Source organism: Suricata suricatta, chromosome 7 (assembly GCF_006229205.1).
Source record: "Suricata suricatta isolate VVHF042 chromosome 7, meerkat_22Aug2017_6uvM2_HiC, whole genome shotgun sequence".
NCBI lineage: Eukaryota > Metazoa > Chordata > Mammalia > Carnivora > Herpestidae > Suricata > Suricata suricatta.
Window position 1 is genome coordinate 11,981,139 of NC_043706.1, and position 19,410 is coordinate 12,000,548.

Consider the following 19,410-nt stretch of genomic DNA (forward strand, 5'->3'; position numbering starts at 1 on the left):
CTAGGCTCAGAGAGGGCAAGTGATTCAGACTGGGGTGCGGAGGCTCACTAATGAGGAATCTGGAACCAGGAACCATGTGGCCCTGTAGCTGGATTCTTGCACAGAGAGTCCAGACATGGAGGCTTTTCTACCCAGGAAGCAACTTTATTCCAGCCGGTATCGCTCAGTTGAGTTCATACCCTAAGAACTGAGCCCCCAATGGCCATGCGGCAGTTTTTTTTAATGCTTTTGTTTACTTCTTTGTCTCCCACATATGGTAATGCACAAATACGTAGTCTGATTAAACGGTATCCATGTTACAAGGTCTTGATGGATGTTGTCGCGTTTGCGTATAGCCAGGTTGCCTTGACGGTTTCTGTTTTTCCTTTCCTTAGGGAGGGGCCCTATCACAGCCTGACTCAGTCCCATGAATCAGCAACACCAGGAAAATCCTAGTAAGGATTCTTGGAAGCGTAAAAATCCTGGGTCCTCCCAGGGAAATTACTGGTCGGTTCTGTTATAGGTGATGATTATTTGGGTTATAATGTTTAAATTCATTTCACCGCCTCTCTTATGCTTGGATGGTGTTGCCTGTCAATTTTCCTTTTCCTAAAATTGAGAAAAGAGGAAATGTGGGATAAAACTCAAGTCAAAGCATTAGAATTATTGAGCAAGGAGCATTCAAGATTTGTGAATGAAGCGTTGAAACAAGGCTCGATGGCATTTGGGGGAACCTCTCTGAGAGAATGAACTCACGGGTGTAGTCAGTCCCGTGAAACGTTCCAACGGAAGACTGAAAAACTCTCGACCAGAATAAGCCACCACGAGACAGCAAAGAAATGTTCTTGAGAAAGTTCAGTGAACACTTTCAGGATGAACTGTGTGATTTCTTTGTAAGGCCACCTGGGAACAGAGATTCGATAGGACATCGGTGTGAGTAATGGCGTAGAACCATTGTTAGCCGAATGTGTTGTGCAAGAATGTCTGGGAAACATCCCACAACTGCAGTCCACGGTTGTGAAAATGCTCTTTTTCTAGCGATGTGCTAGAGCCTGCTTGTACTGCCTCAGGAGAGCTGATTGTCAGGAGTATTTGGGCCGAGTTGTTAAAACACAATCATTACTAAAAATTAAGTTATATCAACATATGATTAAATACAACTCATCAGCTCCTAATTATTCTACTACAATTTACTGTGGGGGCCTGAGCAGCTCAGTCAGTTAAGCATCCGTCTTCAGCTCAGGTCGTGATTTCATCACTCGTGAGTTCAAGCCCTACATCGGGCTCTGCACTGACGGCACAGAGCCTGCTTGGAATTCTCTCTCTTCTCTCAAAATAAATAAATAGATTTAAAAAAAAATAGAATAGGGGCATCTGGGTGGCTCAGTCGGTTGGGTATCCAACTTCAGCTCAGGTCATGATCTCACAGTTTGTGGGTTTGAGCCCCACGTTGGGCTCTGTGCTGACAACTCGGAGCCTGGAGCCTGCTTCCAATTCTGTGTGTGTGTCTCTCTCTAACCCTCGTTCTCCCTCCTGCTTTGTGTCTCTCTCCTTCAAAAATAAATTAACATTAAAACAATTTAAAAACAATTTATTCTTATGTTTCTGAGTGTATTCATCCTATCTGTGTGCCGTACTACTGTGGGTCTCTTTCCAGCTCCATGTCCAGTGACATCACATCCATAGTTGAAATCAGCCATGGTGGGAATACGGACATCATGAAAATCGATAGAAACCTACCAATCAGGGCTTTCTGCCTTCCCACCTCTGGCCCCTGGAATTCGTTATTAAACATCTACCAGCATACCACTGCCTTTTCCCTTGTATTCCAGAACACCAAATAATAGCTCTGCTCTGCTTACCCTTCCCTGATTTCTTCAGGGAAGGGGCCTGGGCCACCCCTAGCCATAGCCACCACATGTGGGTGGCCGTCATTTCCCCATGTCTCTTCGCCCTGGAGAGCTGCACTGCGCTCTGTGCTGCTGGCCCATAACGATCATACTCTGGTTTCCACCTTGAAGGCTGCCAGTGTAAAAAACCCTTTGATTTCCACCAAAACAGGGCCATATCTCTTCTCTACGCCCCTGGTGGGTCTTGAACTTACCACCCTGAGATTATGAGTCATATGCTCCACAGACTGAGACAGCCAGTGCCCCTGCACTTGCCCATCTTAAAATTTGACCACCATCTTGGTTTTCCTCTCCAGTTTTGTGTAATCTCGAGACGGTCAGCTTTCCATTTCCCCACAGAATTTAAGCCTGAGGTTTGACCTGACCTCTTTCTTCTCTGGGGTGACGAGGACATTGGAAGGACTGGTGCCTCTCAAACTATCATGTGCATGCCCCAGAGACCTCACCCAAAGGCCACATTGCTAACAGCTTCGCAAGCTGCTGTTGATGGAGGATTGCACTTGGAGGAGGAAGGTATAGAACGCACGTGGATGTTAAACCACGACTTCAGAAGACAGAAAGGAAAAATGGCAGGAAGGAGAAAGAAGTGAAGAGGAAAATGATGGGGTGCATGTGTGAAAATCAAGTCCATACTTCATTTTACTCCCATCTGGGAAGGACCTTTACGCACGAAATTGCAAAGAGGGAACACATGAGCTTCTCACCCCTCTTCTCTGGTGGCAGATGGGTAACTGGGTTACAGCGAGGAAGGAAAGAAAATCCTTACTCGCCGTCACCCAAGCTCTGGAGTTAGATTTTTTCCTCTTCCGTTCGTTCTGAGATCCTTACCTTCCCGGGTGGCGGGTCAACCAGAGGGCAGAGTTAGATGTGCCCCCGAAGCTCTCAGGGCGCTAGTGCACAGGGGCGGGGTCGGACAGGCAGCTCAAGGGTTTCAGATTTCAGTGAATAGAAAAGTTATGTGTGGTCCTTCATTCCCAAACATGTCCCAAATGAATTTCTGTGATAATGGCTAATGTTACTTTTTATTGTTTATTTATTTTAGAGCAAGAGAGAGACAGAGCATGAGCACGGGAGGGGCAGAGAGAGAGGGAGACACAATCTGAAGCAGGCTCCAGGCTCTGAGCTGTCAGCATAGAGCCTAACGTGGGGCTCAAATCTATGAACCCTGAGATCATGACCTGAGCCGAAGTTGGTCGCTTAACTGACTGAGTCACACAGGCGCCTCTGACATTTAAAAAAATTTTTTATTTATTTACTTTTGAGAGAGAGAGAGAAAGTAAAAGTGGAGGAGGGGCAGAGAGAGAATCCCAAGCATAATCCACACTGTCAATGCAGAGCCCAACGTAGGACTCAAACCCATGAACCATGAGATCAAGACCAGAGCTGAAAGTAAGATGCTTAACCAACTGACCCCTCAGGGGCCCCCTGGTTGACATTTTTGAGTGCTTGCTAAGGATTAGGTAAGAGATGGAAGCTGATGGCTCTGTTGGCATTGCTATTTTATTAGTCAATTATTGGCTTAAAGTATGGATTGGAAAACTATGACCCACAGGCCAGACTGGGCCCCCTGCCTGTTTTTATGGGACATCTGAGCTAAGACTGGCTTCCATATTTTTAAACGGTTGAGAAAAATATTGGAAAACATTTTTAAAAAGAACATTAATTAGTCATTTGTGACAATTATATGAAGCTCCAATTTCAGTGTCCATAAATAAAGTTTTATTGGAACATAATCAGCCTCATTTGTTTACATATTATCTACGCCTCCTTTGTGCCATGAGTGACCATGACCATATGGCCTGCAAAACTGAAAGTATTTATTATTTAGCCTTTCGTGGGAAATGTTTGCTGATCTATGATTTAAAATGATAAAGTCATTCCCACAAGGGTCTTAAATATCTGTGTGGAACCCTAACGGCCTGGAAGAGTTTGTGCTGCTTTCAGAAGGGCAAAAATCTCCCGGGGGACGAGATGCCACCCAGGGGGAATTTCTCTCGCTAACTAACAGAGCTCCCAGGCCTGTAAACCATTCTGTTAAGTAAGTGACTTCATTCAGCTGCCACCCTTCCCCCACCCCCCATGCTTCGCCCAGAACACCCTGTTCGACAGAAAGGCTGTGGAGGGGGGAACGCAACCTTGCTGTGTTGGCCTGTTTCATAGCCTGGGACGTGGTGCAGGGGGCACTGTAGTTTCTGGAAAAGAAAAGAGAGCACCAGTCTGTCAGAAACGAGGGTCGGCACTTTGAATGTCTTCTTGAATTTGAAGACCTAATTAAAAACCCCCATGTTGCTCTGGTTTTTCACGTTCCTTTGTCAGACCCTTCAGCCCAAACCCTGTATGTCTGGAAAGCAGTCCCCTCTTTTAGGCACACATTGTGCCGCTCAGGTGTGCGGGGCCTCTGAAGTTTGCGTCTCTGGCACCCACTGGAGAGGGTTGCCTCAGTAACAGGACCAAGCGCATTTAGAAGCCTCACGAATCTATGAACAGTTGTGTGATAAAGAAAACTACCACCAGTAAAGGAGAAAGATTTTGTACCAGAAGATTGTCACACACACAGAAATACACAACAACACATTTGCATAATTAAGATTTTTGCTCTCTGTGTACGTGTGCTTGTAAGAACACCAGCAATGGACTAATGGAGTGGCCCCAAAGTGCCGAAGACAGGAGCATCTTGGGCATCCCTTTAAAGAACTTGATCTGAGGGGCACCTGGGTGGCTCAGTCAGTGAAGCGTCCGACTTTGGCTCAGGTCCTCATCTCACAGTTCATGAGTTCAACTGACAACTCAGAGCCTGGAGCCTGCTTCCGATTCTGTGTCTCTCTCTCTCTCTCTCTCTCTGCCCTTCCCCTGCTCATGTTCTGTCTCTCTCTCTCTCTCAAAAATAAACAATAAAAAAAATAAAGGACTTGATATGACAGACTCTTGCAGAGTACATCCAGAAATAAATAAATAAATAAGCCCCCAAACAGTGGAAGACTTGTTTGCGAAACTTTGGCACGAAGTCAATGATCCTGACGTTTGCTCATGCCACATAAACTCGGTAAATACAGAGAGAGAATACCAGTCTCCGGGCGATAGTTCAGAGGATGGCAGCTTAACAGTAAATTTAGCATCCGTTTACATCCACCTTAAGAACCAGGTCTGGAGGAGCACATTTAGGTCTTATGTGGGTCTAATACAGGGCTGAGAGTTTAACGGGGGTGTAAAAGGAGAAACAATACTCACCGAATGGCAGTGGGAAAGGAAATCTTGCTTTTCAGAAGGCTGTAACAACTCCTAAGATTGCCCCTGACAATTTTCACACACTGATATTCTCACAATTAAAGAAAAGTAATATTTAAATGATTTTCACCGCTTCCAATTTTGGCAGGACGTGGGCACACAGCACTGAGATTTCTCGAATCGGTGGTGTGATTTTTCCGTGCTGGCCTTGAACGTATTGTTTGACGCTCCAGGGGAGTGCGGCTGCTGGGAGCCCTGAAAGCTGAGGGGAAGAACAAAGCTCGCTAAGAGACTTGGATTTGTTTCTCCACTGGAATACGGGGTAGGGGGGTAGGGGGTGGGGCGGGCAGGGGGAGGATGCAGGGCCGCTGGCTCCATTTTGTCCCAGTCCCTCCCTGGGCTCCTGGACCACCCTCCAGGAAATGATTTCATTGAGGGGGGGTGTGTGTCTCACTCTTTTATTGAAGGGGCTGGACTAGGAGATGCTGGTTCTCAAAGTGAGGTTCTATAGCACCTGCCTCAGATGGCAGGCTGCTGGTCATTGACGCAGATTCCCAGCGACAGGACACCTGTACAGGATAGGAATCTCCGAAGACGCCATCCTAAAATCTGTATTTTCAGGAATGTTGAGTTGCCACGCTGCAAGAGCAGGAGTCTAGGCTCAGGAGGGAGACCGACCTTTGACCTTTGGGAAATTATTTCTCATCTTTAAACTACGAGATAGCAATGGGACCTACCTCCAAGGGTTTTTTCTGGGGAAAAAATAATCCTGAGGAAAAAAAGCATGTGTTACAGTGATTGTGTGGTACCTGGAAGCTAAGAGGACTTCAGTGATACTTTGATAGTTAAAGTTGACCTATCTTTTTAAATTTTTTAGTGTTTATTTATTTTTGAAGAGAGAGAGAGAGAACATGAGTAGAGGAGGGGCAGAAAGAGAGGGAGACACAGAATCTGAAGCAGGCTTCAGGCTCTGAGCTCAGCACAGAGCCCCATGTGGAGCTTGAACCCACAAACCACAAGATCATGACCTTAGCTGAAGTCGGACGCCCAACTAACTGAGCCACCCAGGCGCCCCAAGGTTGACCTATTTTTGATTGTAAAGTAGATAAAATTCTAAATTCTTCTTTTGCTTTTAACAGGAGAAAATCAAATTTAATAGGCGTCCATATGGGGAATCCCCACAGGCTTGAAATTCTGGATAAAGTTCTAAATTCCAACTGGAAGTCTCCAGCTCTATCAAACTGACATCACTGCAAATGAAGAAAACACTCTTTGTTGAATAATATGACTTTTCCACAAAGATTTAATGTTTTTGATTTTTTAAAATAAAGTTTATTTATTTTGAGAGAGAAAGAGAGAGAGAGAGAGAGAGGAAGCAGGCAAGGGACAGAGAGAGGGGAAGAGAATCCCAAGCAGGTTTTGAACTGTCGATGAGGAGCCAACACAAGGCTTGAACTCACAAACCGTGAGATCATGACCTGACCTGAAATCAAGAGTTGGACGCTCAATCCACTGAGCCACCCAGACCCCCCTGATTTTTTTTAACCACGTGTTTGATTCCCTCTCACTGTTACACCAGCTGGCTCCCTGATGTGCCAGGCCTCCAAAGCTCCAGAAAAATGTAAAAATGAGTACAAGTGTCACGCGTCACCTACCCCGAACCAGAGGAAGCATGGCTCTAGTGACTGTCGCCACCGCTTTTTCCTGCGGCTAAGCCCCTTCTGAACGTGGACAGATGGGGTTCCCGTGAACCCCACGTTTCCCGGTTTTGCCTTCCACCCTCAGTCTTCCTTCCAGCAGACCCTGCAGTTAGCACAGCTCACAGCCCGTGCTCTGTCCTTGTCACAACGCAGGCTGCAGGGAGGGCCTCACGGTCCCAATTACCTGGAGCAAAATGACAACCCTTGTCCCCGAGGAGCGTGCAGAGTCTTGCCAGGAGAACCGGATCTCTCTCTCTGGCTGCAAAGACTTGAGACTCAATGCACAAGCACAGTTGTTGGGAGGTAGGGTCGGGAGAGGGAGGGAGAGAGACAGAAACAGAGAGAGGGGGAGCTGAGCCTGTTTATAGGCACAGCTCTCCCAGACCGCTGAGGTGCTGGGTATGCCCCAACCGACCTCCGTTGGGGGAAGAGGGACTCAGTTCCTCAACTGCCCTGTGCCTGAATCGGTTTCATCCAGGAGGGCACCTGTGTCGCTGCTTGCAGACATGGCTCGATTCCGTGGACTGGGACCTGCGGAGGCTCAGGCGCCCTGCGGCGTGTGCCCGTGGGAACGTCTGCGTCAGGCCCCACTTTTCAGCGGTGTTCTGCAGGTGGACTTCTCGTGGTCACGACCATGAGAACAGGGGACTTGGGCAGACGCCGGGGACATAAAATGAGGCCATGGGCATTCCGTAAGGAGTCTGTGTCAGAAATGCCAGCGAGGAAGGGGAAGGCACCAATGCCAACCTCTAGCTCAGTTTCGTAAGTCGTCCTGGGTGGCTGCTGATAGGATTTGATTAGTCAGGTAACTTGCCACCGTGCTTTTGGGAGCTATGATCGGCTGTGTGGGTCACAGAAAGGCTGTGTGCCCTCTCCCCGCCGCCCCCGTCTACACCAGCCTGCTGCAGGATGCTTCTTGGGGAACATGGTGGACGCTCTGTCTTCCAGTGGCTCCTGTCTCTAATTCTTTTTTCAATATCTGTTTGTTTGTTTATTTATTTATTTATTTATTTAGAGACAGAGCATAAGTAGAGGAGGGGCAGAGAGAGAGGGAGACACAGAATCTGAAGCAGGCTCCAGGCTCTGAGCTGTCAGCACAGAGCCCCATGTGGGGCTCGAACTCATGAAACATGAGATCGTGACCTGAGCTGAACTTGGCCACTTAACTGACTGAACCACCCAGGAGCCCCTAATTCTTTTTTTTTTTTAATGTTTATTTATTTTATTTTTGAGAGAGAGGAGAGGAAGAATTCCAAGCAGGCTCTGCGCTGACTCACAAACTCCAGAGATCATGACCTGAGCGGAAGCAAGAATCAGCCGCCGAACAGCTGACCCACCTGGGCGTCCCTTGTTTCTCATCCTCTCTTGCGGGAGATTTTCAGGCCCAGCCTGCCCCGTTCTTATGAGTCCTTCCTCACCACCTTCCTAGACAGCTACCCAGATATGCCCTCCACCCCCCACCCCCACATACCCACAGATTCCTACAATATCTCCAGTTGCCTGGCGTATTACATTCTAGTTTATAGCCAAACATCATTTGTTACTTTGGTCTAGTCAAGGCAATTTCCTTATGATCCACTCACACTAGTTGCCTGCCATCTGTTCTAAATGTTTGCTTACTTATTCATTCAACAAATATTTATTGGGCACCAGATGCTGTCCCACGTGCCAGGGATAAGGAGAGAGACCAAAACAAAGGCCCTGCCTTCATGGAGCTTCTAGAGCTTCAGCAGGACAAACAGATAAGTAGACATATACGACAGGAGGTGGTGGAAAATGCTATGCAGACAATCTCAAACTTGGAAAGAAATAGAAATTGCCTGGAAAAGTAGAGCAGAAAGGACCCTTAAGGGAGTAGGTGGGTGGAGAGGGAACCGGAAACAAGAATGCTGTGTACGGAAGCATGCTTGGAGCGTGCGGAGGAGGGCGTATGGGCTGGCGTGGCTGCAGAGGAGACAGGCCGAGGAAGGGACAAAGTCAGAGAGGTACCTAAGTCAGCCTCGTTGCTCTCTGGAGCGGGTGGGGCCTCTGAGAGGCAAGGCATTCCAGTTCTTGTTCTCGAGGTGGCCGTGTATTATTACACTCATTGGATGAAGTGCTTGAGGGTCAGGAAGGGGGAATCATTTAAAATTTTTTAAAATTTAAATCCATGAGCCAGTGAGAGGGACAGAAGGAGAGAGAGAGAGAGAGAGAGAGAGAGAGAGAGAGGGAGGTGGAGGCAGAGAGAATCCCAAGCAAGGTCCATGCTCAGCATGCCCAATGTGGGGCTTGATCCCATGACCCTGGGTTAGCTGAAATCAAGAGTCAGGCGCCCAACTGCCTCAGCCACCCAGGCCTCCTGGAAAGGGGGATAAATTTTGGGGCCCAGGATGTGGGGGCACCCAATGTTTCCACTTCTGCCTTGCCTACGTGGATCTTGCTATTTCTTATTCCCTCCCTAGAGCTCCTCTGGCACCCAGCAAAGAATGGTATTGTATTTTAGGGCCAAGCCCTCCATCTTTCCTCCCAGATATGTTTCACTTCACAAACAAGTGGTGTTAGCAGCAATGGTGTACCCAGGATACTACTCGGACAGCCATGTGCCCCAGCAAACTTGGCAGCACGGAATGTTCTTCTCCCTCGACAGGTCACAGCTGACAGCCCCATCGGCACCCTGAGCACAGCGTCTGAAGAGTGAAAAGGAGTAATTGAGCAACCGTCCATGGTGGGCAGGCCTACAACCTTCCCGATGAGTTTATTCTTATCTGCCTCTAGAGCTAATCCCAACTGACTATTAATTACACTGAGTATTTACCAGCTAAGTGATGAAAAGGCAAAAGGGAGAGAGAGATTTGGTGATATTAGCAGTGATGCTCATCAAGCAGGAGAATCTTCCTTTTTTTTTAAGTTTGCTTATTTATTTTGAGAGAGGGAGAGAGCATGGATGGTGGAGGGGCAGAGAGAGAAAGAGAGGGAGAGAGAGAATCCCAATCAGCACAGAGCCCGAGGCAGGGTTCAAACTCACGAACCACGAGATCATGACCTGAGCCAAAACCAACACTCAGATGCTTAACAGACTGAGCCACCCAGGCGTCCCTAGAGAATCTTGCTTTTAAAGGACACTCAACAATGTAGTCAAATTGTCCTTTCAGTTACTCGGAGTAGATGTGATATCACTGACTACTGCTAGAAGGAAATTTGCAGTGTGTTATTCTCGTATCCTTTTGGCTTTGGTTGAATTGAATTAAGCAACAATTTAAAAATTCTTTTATTTTCTGTTCTGTTAGAAAAAAAGCAAAGAATGTTTCAAAGTTGCCACAAAATAAAAAAAGAGGCATCTCACCTGTCCTCTTTTCTCTGTCTATTCTATAAAAAGAAACAGAGTGAGACACAGAAAAACCATCTCAACGATAGGATTATTCTATACCTACGTAGCTTCAAGAATTTCTGGAGAATGATGTCTACCGCCATCTTCCCTTTTCTCTGATGTAACATGGTCCTGGTAGACTTCTGTTTCTGGTCAAAATAAATGGTTACAGGATACAGAAAACCACCAGGACCCAACAAGGCAAAACTGATAATGCCAGACATCTAATAATAATAATGATAATAATAATAAACTTACCAGGCATGCAAAGAAACAGGGAAATATGATCCACAATTAGGAGAAAAATGAATCAGTCCACTGACCCAGAATGAGTGCAGATGTTAGAATTAGCAGACAAGGACATTACAATTTAGGATCGCCGTATTCTGTGTGTCCAAAGAGCTAGAGGAAAGATCGAGCATATTAAGTGGAGACATGAAACTTATTAAAAAGACTCAAATTAAACTTTTAGAAACAAAACTATAAAGTCTGAGAGGTTTAAAAAATTATTTTTAGTGTTTGTTTTTGAGAGAGAGACACACACAGCATGAGCAAGGAAGGGGGAGAGAGAGAGAGAGGGAGACCCAGAATCTGAAGCAGGCTCCAGGCTCTGAGCTGTCAGCACAGAGCCCGACATGGGGCTTGAACTCACAAACTGTGGGATCATGACCTGAGCTGATGTCGGATGCTTAACTGGCTGAGCCCCCCAGGCGCCCCTGAGAGGTTTTTATTTTTTATTTATTTTTATTTTTATTTATTTTTTTATTTTTTTAACGCACTGAATGGAGTTACTGCGGGGACTAGTCTGTTCAGGCTGCTGTAACAAAGCTTCACGAGCTGGTTGACTCAGAAACAGGAGGCTTCTGTTCTGGAGGCCGGAAGTCCGAGCTCAGCGAGTCTGCATGGCTGGGTTCTGGTGAGAGCCCTCTTGTGGGTCGCAGACTTCTTGCTGTGTCCTCACTGTGGAAAAAGGTTGAGAAAGCTCAAAACCAGTGGTAAAGAGCGGGGTACCTGGCTGGCTCGGTCGGTGAAGCATGGGAGTCCTGATTTCAGGGTTGTGCTTGTGAGCCCCACCTTGGTTGTGGAGATTATGTAAAAAATACAGTCTTTAGAAAAGCTGTGATAAAGAGAAAATCTTAATAGCAAATGGAGAAAGAAAATCTACTATGTGCAGAGGAACTTTTTTTAATTATTTTTTTAATGTTTTATTTATTTTTGATACAGAGAGGGACAGAGCATGAGAGGGGGAGGGGCACAGAGAGAAGGAGATACAGAACCAGAAAGCAGGCTGTCAGCACAGAGCCTGACGCGGGGCTCGAACGCACGAACGTGAGATCTGACCTGAGCCGAAGTCGGAGGCTTAACCGACTGAGCCACCCAGGTGCCCCCAGAGGAACTTTTAAAGTATAGTGAAAGGACTTTTAAAGCATCTGAAAACGCTGCAAGCAAAAGTGGTGACCTGCCATTTTATACCCTGTGAAAATATCTATCAAAAACGAAGGCATGGGGCACCCGGTGGCTCATCCGGTTAAGCACATGACTCTTGACTTCAGCTCAGGTCATGGTCTCATGGTTCGTGGGTTCGAGCCCCATGTTGGGCTCTGCACTGCTGAGCGAATGGAACCTCTTTGGACTTCTCTCTCTTTCTCTGCCCCTCCTTGACTTGTGCTCTTTCTCTCAAAATAAATAAATAAACATAAGAAAACAAAACCAAAGGCAAAACAGACTTTTCAGATGTACAAAAGTTGAAAGAATTCATCACCAGCAGACCCATATGTAGAAATGTTACAGAATATCCTGAAGGAAGAAGGACAAATGAAATATTCGTCTATACAATGGAATAAAAAGCACTGGAAATGGCAATGACACGCATGAATTGGTAAGAGGTTTTATGACTACTTAAATCTCTTTAATATATAACTGATTATTTAAGCCAAAATAATAACAATGCTGTGTGGGGTTTATGTTGTAGGTAAAAGTACCATGGAGCTCAAAGGCCAGGAGAGGAAGAATGAAAATATATTGGGAGCATTCAGGAAAAGCCAATAATATGATCTCTGGAGAAGCCCCCAGATATTTGGAAATTAAATAACATTCTTCCAAATAATCCCTGAATCAAAGAAGCAACTAAATAACTAAAAGAAAGAGGCTTGACATCTGGTTTCGTTGCCCAGTTCTTTAGGGAATTAAAACATCAGTGAGTATCATGACAGTGTTTTGGGCAGTAATCACTAAGAGGACTTGGGGAGTGTATCCGTTTTCCATAGCTCTATAACTGATCTCCACAAACTTAGTGGCTTTAAGGAACACATATTTGTTATCTCGGTCTCTATGGGTCAGGAGTCCATGCATGGCTTAGCGAGGTCTTTTACTTAGGATCTCACAAACTGCAATCAAAGGATTGGATGAGATCCACCTGGGACTCAAGATCTTCTCCCAAACTCATGTGGTTATTGCCAGAATTCATTTCCTGGCTGCTGTAGAACCCATTTCATTTTCTTCTTCAAGGCTAACAGGATAGGCTGTGCTCCTACTTCTAACTCTGACCTGTAAACCCTCCTTTAAACGGCTCACCTGATTTGGTGAGGCCCACCAGGGATAGTCTCTGTTCTGAGGAACTCCACATCAACCAATGTGTAACTTTCATTATATCTGCAAATGCCTTCACCTTTGTCATATGATGTAACCCAATCATGACTATGACACCCCATTATAATCAGAGAGCCCACCACATTCAAGAAGAAGCGATTACATGAGGGGTATCCACCAGGGTCCTGGGATTTTAGGGGCCATCTTAGAGTTTTGCCTTCCCCACTGAGAGGGAAGGGAATACGCATATGAAAGGATATGATTTGTCAATTATTTGTTACTCGTAATCTCTTGTAAGTGACTAAATATTGTTCCTGGATGCAAAGAATGAGCTTTGATTGGCTAATTTCTTCCTCATTTTATTATTATTTTCTTCCTCAAGACCATGCAGAAGGTTTCGAATAACCTTAAGAATAATTATACTAACAATAACGGCTACCATTTCTTTAATGCTTTCGCGTGACATTTTGCGCAGTATTTTACATACAATATCACATTAGATCTTCACAACAAGCACAGGAGTAGGTGTGATTATACCCATCTCACAGATAAAGAGAAGATCCTCAAGTTTAAAAGTCTTACATAACTTGCCAAAAGTAACGTTGCCAGTAAGGGAGGAGTCGAGATGCAGACCCAGAGCTGCCGGATTCTTTTTTTTTTTTTTTTAAGTTTACTTACTTATTTTGACAGAGAGGCAGAAAGAGCAAGGAGAGGAGGAGCACAGAGAAAGGGAAAGAGACAGAATCCCAAGCAGGCTCTGCACTGTCAGCGCAGAGCCCAACACAGGGGCTAAACTCACTCATGAACCTGGGAGATCGTGACCTGAGCTGAAACCAAGAGCTGGATGCTTAATCAGCTGAGCCCCCCAGGCGCCCCAGACCCAGGGCTGTCTGATTCTAAAACCGGTGCTCTGGAGAAAAAAAAAGTGGGAAGGCAGATATCAGAAAAATCTGTGTTTCCACTGCTAATTCTGCTTTTTGAACAGCTTGTCATTTCTTACTGATTGTTTCCATTAAAGATAAATGCAGCCACCTTCAGCTTTTGGGAAGTGCTTTCCTTGGAAAGAACGTATAGCCCAAACGGTATGTATACCAGTGTGTGAGTGTGTGTGTGCATGTGTGTATATTTCAACTCTGCCAAACCATTTTCTGTTCATTGGAAACATTGTTCCTCATACCCGCCTCTCCCCTACTTTGTCTTAAAGGCTAGATAGAGCACGATTGTAGAGTTGTGAGCAGTTGAATTGTGTTTCGTGAGTACGTTTCTGATTTAGGGAGTGAAAATGCATGGAGACGTGAAAACATGCACAGGTCACACTGCCTCAGCACGCAATTATTATATGCAGTGAATGCACCTAATTTCAAGTCTGATGGTTGGCAATGGTATACTTTTTTTTTGTTATTTTAATTTTTTTAATAGTTTATTGTCAAATTGGTTTCCATACAACACCCAGTGCTCTTCCCCACAAGTGCCCTCCTCCATCACCACCACCTCTTTTCCCCCCTCCCCCTTCCCCTTCAACCCTCAGTTCCTTTTCAGTATTCAATGGTCTCTCAGGTTTTGCGTCCCTCTCTCTCCCCAACTCTCTTTCCCTCTTCCCCTCCCCCTGGTCCTCCATTAGGTTTCTCCTGTTCTCCTGTTCGACCTATGAGCGCAAACATATGGTATCTGTCCTTCTCTGCCTGACGTATTTCACTTAGCATGACACCCTCCACTTTCCTACAAATGGCCAGATTTCATTCTTTCTCAGGCAATGGTATACTTTTATACATTTGAAAAGTTTGTGCTCCTGAATGTCTAAGTCTCTTTGAAAAGCTAGCTCCTACCAGACTGAATGCTGCACAGATGTTCCCTAGAGTAGGGGTCCCCTTTGTTCTTTGAGACCAAATGGCTTCACGGCTCTGGTGGATGCCTTCTTAAGAGGGGACAAAAGGTCTTCTAGGGGGCCTCAGAAGAGATGTGGGTAGGGTCAACACAGAAGTTTTTATTAGGAACATACTCTGATGCTTTCATCTCTAGTTTAACTTGGAGAGAAGTAAATCCACCATCTCCAGGAAAGTCTGTGCCTGTCTCTTAAACAGCAGCTTCTTCAAACATGCAGAGCTGTGTAATTATCCTCACCACCAGGGGGCAGTAACACCACAGAGATGCTGGAATAGTAATAAACTTGCCACTGCCGAGTCCAAATCATCAAGAATAATCTTAGGTGATTGGTTTATGTGCTACTCATGGTCTTCAATACAATTAAATACTGATATACTAATTACATTTATGCTTTAAAGTAACAGTAATTGGGACGTCTGGGGGGCTCAGTCTGTTGAGCCTTCAACTTTGGCTCAGGTTCTCACCATTGGTGAGTTCGAGCCCTCTGCCCTGACGGGCTCTGTGCTGACAGCTCAGAGCCTGGAGCCTGCTTTGGATTCCGTCTCCCTCTCTCTCTGCCCTTCCCCACTTACTCTCTATCCGTCTCTCAAAAATAAAATAAACATTAAACAAATGAAGTAACAATAATAATCAGGCTTTGCAGCTTGTAGTGCTGGGCAGGCCTTTCTCTGGGTGAAACTTATTCCTCTCTGCTACCTTCTCCCTTAGAAGGAACTCTTAGCTGTAAAAGGGATTATGCTGGGAATCATGGGGTGGGGAGGGGGGTTGTAATGGACAAGAGCAGGGAGGCTTCTAGATAACGAAAATGAGGCCCAGAGACATGAGAGAGTGAATCCTCCAACATCACCTTCCAAGAAACACGCTCGGGCCCCAGAGATCATGAGTCGCATCCATTGGAAACCCCACAAGGCCATGCGGCCTCCTCAGTGAGGAATGGGGCCTCATCTCCTCCGTGTGCCTTACGCATTTCACACGGGCTTATCGAGTTCCTAGTATGGGCAAGGCATTGCGCTTGGCCTGGGCTATCCTGGGGGCAGTAATAATAATAATGGCACCACCAATACTAATACAGACAAAATCCCTGCTCCCAGGAGCTCAGGGTCTGGTGCGAAGATAGATAATGAGTTAATGCTCAAATAAACATCTACTCACAAAATGTGTTAGATGATGTGAAGGAAAGCATGTTAGTGTGAGATCATATAATGAGGGGAGGGTGTCAGAAACTGACGCTTAACCTGAGAAGTGAGGGAAGAAAAGACAAAACATATGATAGGACTTCACTCATATGGGGACTTTAAGATACAAAACAGATAAGGGAAGGGAAGCAAAATAATATAAAAACAAGGAGGGGGGAAAAGAGATTCTTAAATATAAAGAACAAACAGAGGGTCGCCAGAGGTGTTGTGGGAGGGGGATGGGCTAAGTGGGTAAGGGGCTTAAGGATTCTACTCCTGAAATCACTGTTGCTCCAAATGCTAACTAACTTGGATGTAAATTATAAAAAATAAAAAATAATTTAAAAAAGAATAAAGAATAAACAAAACAAAAACCTGGAGAAGACTATTCCAGGCTGACTCTGAGGTAAACTGGATTATATATAGAGAAAGGTGGGGACCATTTCATGCCAAGTACCCTGGAGACCATGTCCAGGGATTGGGATTTCATCCTAAGGACAATAATAAGTGTTGAAAAGTTTCATACAGAAAATTAACATGGATCCAATTACATCTTCGTAAGATCAGTCTGGTTTCCATTTGGAGAAATAAATTGAAAGAAAACAGGAGTTAAAGCAGACAGAGTTATTAGGGGGCCATTATAGTCATCTGGTGACAAATAGTGAATGCTTAATAGTGACAATAGAGAGAAGTAAACAGATTCCAGGTGTATTCTGAGTGAGACTCGGTAAGACTTGCCGTCTTGGATGTCAGGGTGAAGGGAGAAGCGGGGAGTGAGGATGAACCCCCAGAGAGGTGGCATATGACAGACACATAGGGGACATTTACTGAATTGGGGAAGGCAAGATGAGGGACAGAAGGCCAAACTTCCAGTGTTAGATGTGACACCTTGGAAAGTCATGGAGATATTCAAATGGGGATATAAGGTTGGAGCTCAGGAGGAAGATGTAGGCGTGGGACTCATTTTTAAGGATCATCAGCATAAAGCCCTGAGAGTGGATGAGACTGACTAGGAAAACAGGGTAGGAAGAGGCAAGGCCCAGGAGGAGCCCCAGGACGAGGCCAACATTTAGAGGTGAGGCAGGAAATGGATTCATGCAGAAACGACTGCCGGATATGCTCAAGAAAAATTGAGAGGATGTGGTACATGGAAGCCAAGACAAGAAGATTTTTCAAGAAGGAAGGAGTAATCCACTGGATCAAATGCTATTGAGTGATCACTAAGTAAGATAAGGCCTGTAGAGGAAAATTGGCTTAAACAATATGGAAGCCAAAAGTTACCTTCCCTAGAGCACTTTTCAGTTAAGTGATGGAAATGGAAGCCAGATCAGAGTACTTGAAGAGGAAATGGGCACACACAATACTCCAAAATAAACCATAGTTGGTTTGGGGACTTGAATGTGAAAAGAGAAACTAAAAACTTGGAGAAGAGAATGTGGAGGAATATTTTCATGATTTTAGAATGAGAAACAACTTCTCAAATGATAAACAACAAAGCACAAATCATAAAAGATACGACTAATAAATTTGACAACTTTAATGTTCATTGGATATTAAGAAATCTGCTTCATAAAGAATATAAAAAGTCAAGTTGCACCTCCCACGATCCTTCCGTGTTCCATATTTAGGAATGTGGAGAAAATCTTGCCCAGATGCCCAGAGAAATGTTTAAGAACGTGCCCAGTAACATCGTCCACAAGAGCAAAGACCCAGAAACAGTTCCAATGACCGATCTCAAAAGAAATGATACATACACTTGCGGCACATTCATTGAACAAAATATTACACATCACAACATGTAATGAAAATGACTGGCGTCATATAGGGCCAAATACTCAGTGTGCAGAAGATTATGCAGTGGACCCAGTGAGACCAAGAAGGTTAAGATTAAGAAGATTATTTAGGAATGGGAATATCAATATCCAAAGAAAAAGTGAAAAGAAGTGAAGGTAAGTGTCTTTTCTCAGCAGACTCAAGTACAGACAGCAGTGCAGATGATGACGTTTTCTATACACTTGGTAATATTTGAATTTTTGGAACTATGCACATTTATTATTTTAATTAAAAAGTGTAGAGGTGATTATCAAAGTCAAGGAGAGGGGAGCGAGTGGAGTTTCTGTGAGGGACAGCTCTGAACAACTTTGGATCTGAATGGAAATACAGAGAGGGTAGTTGGCTGACACAGGGGATGGGGTCAAGGGAGGGTTGTTTATTTTGGCTGCTTTTTAAATTATTTTTATTTTTTTAAGTATTTATTTTGAGAGAGAGGGAGAGAGAGAGTGCATATGCATGCACAGTGAGTAGGGGAGGGGCAGAGAGAGAGGGAGGGAGAGAATCCGAAGCAGGCTTTGCACTCTCAGCACAGAGCCTGACACGGACGGGGCTCAATCTCACAAACTGTAAGATCATGACCTAAGATCAAGACCAAGTTGGATGCTTAGCTGATTAAGCCAATGAGGTGCCCCTTGACTGCTTTTTAAAATGAAACATATTTGATACCGTAGGGGCCAAGAGTTGGCCACCCTCAAATGTGCCACTTTGATATATTTATTATTTCAAATAAAAGTTACTTAAGCACAACAGTGCAAGAAGGACACTCAGACCCTTTTCTGTCCCCTTGGGAACAGAAAATAAATCTCCCATATGATACCCTCCCTGTACTAAGAAGTAAGAAGGCATCCTTACCACCAGGGATAGGAGCATTAAAGCCAAGAAAGCTGTAGAAACAAGTCTCGCTACTTTTCTTCTTAATCTACTGCCTCAACCCCAATTCCACTTAGAATTTTTTACTAAACAAAGCTCCTAAACATCTATTTTCTTTATCCTGTTAATTCCTCACAAATTTGATGTCTTTGTCTAAAAGGTGTAACAGCTGCCTGCCTGCCTTAGTCATTTCCCTATGTCTCAAATTCAATACAGGCCTCCATATGTATGTAATAAAAATTTGTTTTATTCTACTGTTCACCTGTCTCAAGTAAACCACACTCTTAGTCCAATGGAAAGACCCTGAAAGGTAGAGGAAGAATTTTTCCTTCCCTGCAGTATGGGAAGTACCCATTCAAGATGGGGAGATTGAGGATGCAGAAGATTGGGGAGATAATCACCCTGTGTATGGTCCTTGGGAAGGCAAGAGGAAGGAGGGTCCATACCATTTCAACAGGAGGACAAACACTTTGTGTGTGATAACGGGAAGGAGGAAGGAGAGACTGAGACAGACACAAGAAGCTGGGTGAGTTGTGTAGAGAGAGCATGAGAAAGTTCCTTTTTAATGGGTTCACTTTCCTTTTTTGAGTGAAAAAGGATCATTTGTTCAGGAGGACGGTTGGATGGGGGGTGGTCAGAGCTTGAGAGTGGGGCCATGATGGATTTGTCACTGTACAGCTGGGCTGTGATGGATGTGCACTCGTCTTCAGATGAGGGTCATGAATTTTTGGCAGTATCAATTCTGTCACTTGTATAGTCACTTTGACCAGAACAAAAATCAGAGAATATGTACCCCCTCATACTGACCCTGAGGTATGTGGCAACGTGCCGATGGCTACTCAAGGCTGAAGGATGAGCATGGCACACTTTCTGGAAGGGAAATCTTACATGATAATACT